The 3,620-nt window shown below is 48.0% G+C and overlaps 1 protein-coding gene across 1 annotated transcript in view; it reads left to right on the top strand.

Annotated features, from left to right (window-relative positions):
• The window catches only part of LOC102672267, a 30,638-nt gene that overhangs the window by 3,219 nt on the left and 23,799 nt on the right, over window positions 1–3,620 (top strand). The window lies entirely within an intron of this gene.

The following is a 3,620-nucleotide window of genomic DNA, read 5'->3' as shown; positions in this document are numbered from 1 at the left end:
CGGATGGGCGGGGGAGGAGGGAGAGAACTAGCGCCGCTACGAGAATTAATAGCGTCGGCCACTAGACGCGGTCTGTATCGTCGCGACCGATCGCTCGTAAAGGAAATGCATTACGATTCGCGACGGGCAAACAACCGCCGCGCCACTTTTAACCCGGCTTTTCGACGCGATATGCCGCCTTCCTTCTTCCACCCTTTTCCCATTTTTCCGACCAACGTGGGAAGAGTAATTGCGTAAAACGATCCAGCGGCGAATGCGGGTCGGAATAATAAATCATGGACAGAAAGGGGGGAGGAGAGGGGTCCAAGTTTCGATAACGAATCGATAAATCTTGGAATATATATATATATATACACTCGATGTATCCATTTTCGCGAAAATATTTCTCTCATCGTGAACGCTACGCTAACGTCCTAGCGCAATGCTAAAGATTCTTTTGAATATTTTTTCGAACGTTCGTTCCCCCTTTTTTTTGTTTTTCTCAAAGTTCCTTAAAGAACCCTTTCTATTTATATTTACGATTCCGAAGCGAGGGCGTTGTTTCTTCTTTCCATTCGTGATGATAATTCGAGTAGGATAAAGAGAGGGGAAAAGATTATTCGCGTTCGAGAAACGGTTGTTCGAAATGCGGCGTTGGATCGGGCAAACGAGGGCAGCTGGGTCGTGTTCGAAATTGAGTCAGGGTCGGCGAGGCTCGGACCGTCGGTACACGCCGAATCTTCTTCTCGTGTACCGAAATAGTATCCGCCGCGATTTCTGGTCCTCGGCCGAGTTTTGGAAACGATAAGCTCGTCCCGCGCCTCTCCCCCATCGCGTTCTCCTCGAATCGTAAAATTCCTGCTCGCCCTCCTCGGGATAAAATAAATACGAAACGTTATAAATCATTTATAAAGCGAGTTGCTGGCGAATAAATTCATATTGAACCGCTTGTAAATCACGCGCAGCCGGATATCGCGCTACCGAACGCCGATGCGTGCCTTATTTCCTTTCTGCCCGTTTAACGTGCAACATCCCCGTATTGGATTCTCGGATTTACATGGAGGCGGTTCGTCATGGATTACGCTTCGCGATATATCACGTGTGTACAGCGTTATAGAAACGCGGGGCGAATACGTTCGAGGTGGCACGTTTTCGCGATAATAATATTCTTTTCACGGACCGCGATTCCTCGTCCACCCACCGTGATAAGGAAACTAAGCTAGAAATTATCTCCTTAACGCCCTCCCTCGCGAAGAGATTATAGAATGGGGGGTGATAAAAGGAAACGATCTCCAATTTCGTTACCACTTAAACGACACGAATATTCCAACAACTGTACACCGGAATACGTAATTTCTAGCGGCGCGACACGACTGCTAGATTTCGTTTCGCGAAGCGGATAGATTGGACGGATGGAGAATTGCGAAGAAAATACTTGGAAAAGGCAAAGGAAAGGATGGAATTGGGATGGCGCGCAAGATGGATCCTAACTATTCGCACGCCACACCTGCCACTCCATTGATCGTGAAGTGATTACGATATATTAAGCGCCTTGCGCAAATTACAACACCCAATTATCCGAACATCGATATTGGATCTGGTAGGGATTTGGGAAGTCTCGCCGGTAAACTGGCGCAATTCTCGAATCGCATAAATCGTCAAACGGCCGTTGAATCGCGAGCTAAATCTCTTCTCTTTCTCTCCCCGTCCATTTCGAATTCAAGAGAGCAATCGTTGTTATTTCAAGTACTGTTCTCACTTCTCGCCTCATCGTTTTCCATTTCTTACGTATCGAGAGAGAGAGAGAGAGAGAGGGAGAGGAAGAGACTCTCGTTAGAAAGTTCTCGACACACGGCGACGATTCGTGGAAACTTTTGGAGGATCTCGTCGAGCGGAGCAAAGGTCAATGTTCCAATTGCCGGGTTTCGGGGTTCGAAACTTTAATTGGAACGATTCGAACTTCTCGTCCGTGTCGCGATGCGCAAACACGAGAGATTCGCGCGAAAGACGGGAATCCGTCCGACCGCGATTCGATGGACGAATCGAGTGAAAAGATCGCTCGGATAACGGCCGACGCACGGTAGGAATTGGAATCCTCTATGCATCCGCGATGCATAGCCTCGAATTTACATCGATCCCATTTTGGAAAACGCACGGTTAATCTCGAGAGAATGGGATGCACGGTTACCGAAACACGACTTATTTGTTCCATACGTCGCGAAGATCGTACAAATTTCACGCTCGTTCACAGATCATCTCCAGACGAAGTAAATTTGAAGAAACATATCGACGATGTTCGAATGCATCTCGATCCCATATACTTTCTGATTCTCGCTTCTGATTCTATCAGCTTAACTTCATCGAGTGGAATCTCGAATACAGCGAATACTGCACCAATAATCCAGTCCCCTGATATTTTATCGGTATCTTACGTTGCTAAATCATTACGGGAGGATACAGCATTCGAATAAAGCACCAGATCCGGAATGGAAAAGGGGTAGGTTATCCCGGCGCGATGAGATACACCGAGAATCGTTCCCTCGAGTTTTTTGTTGGGAGAAGATCGGTCGACTGTAAACTAAAGATTTCGCTGGTATTCAGTTGCGCGAATAGGAATAGGGAGTGAAGAAACTGGGGCGAAAATCGAGTCAATGGATCGGCACCGCTATATATAACGCGCGATACCCTCCACCTCTTCTTTGATTCTTTCTTCTCTCCGGCGATTCTCTCCGTAGGGGGGAGAGGGAGGAGCGCAAACGGGCCAAGTAGCCCTTCCGGTGTACCCGGGGGATCGGAAGGATCCGTCCTAATTGCACGGATGAAACCGTTTTAATTGCTCGGTCGTGAACGCGATAACGCGGTTACACCGGTTCATCATTATGAAATGTGGGACACTTTTAAGCAGGTGGAGCCACTCAGCCACGTTAATGAGATCACAGTCGGTTGGAGACCGAATAAGCGTTCGCCGTGCGATCGAACCTCTTCGAGGTTCGGATATATAACGAACAACTCAGCTGTGGGAACAGCAGTTCGTTAAACGGGTACGCTTCATCTCCCTCGAGAAGAGGGCGGGTCCAAACGACGCAACTTCTTTTCTAATTAATCCGAATAACCGTCCTCCTCTCTTTCTATAAACGGTGGTCCAATTCGAAAAATTATTGGCGCGATCGTTGACGCTGCTTGGTCGTATCGATCCTTCGATCGACGAGATCCTCGAGTCTCGATAACCCGAGGAGGAGCGAATAAGAGAGAACTCGTTGTCTCGCAGGAAAAGTAAGCAAGAGAAATCGTTGGGAACGAATAAAGTTTCGAAAGATCCTTGGACGAACTCGTTGGGGGAGTAAGAGGGGAAGGGGAAACCACAAGACGCAACAAGACGACGCTGTTGTCTCGATACTCGCTCGTTACTTCCCTCTTCCTGTCTCGTTACCTTCAACCACCGATTCACCGCCAACGCAAGACAATTTAAAGCGCGTCATCGTCGTCGCTTTTTCTTACCTCTGCCAAGTTTCGCGTTTCGCAACAGACTGCACACCGCAATAAAAACTTTTCCCACCCCGCCGCGTTACATCGAAACATCGTACGTTTGTCTTCTTCGCCGTTTATATATCGCCATTATCACCGTTTCCCACGTTGCACGG

Source organism: Apis dorsata, unplaced genomic scaffold (genome assembly GCF_000469605.1).
Source record: "Apis dorsata unplaced genomic scaffold, Apis dorsata 1.3 scaffold_429, whole genome shotgun sequence".
In the NCBI taxonomy this organism is placed as follows: Eukaryota; Metazoa; Arthropoda; class Insecta; order Hymenoptera; family Apidae; genus Apis; species Apis dorsata.
Note: the sequence above shows the minus strand (reverse complement) of the source record. Positions and strands in the feature narration are given on the sequence as shown.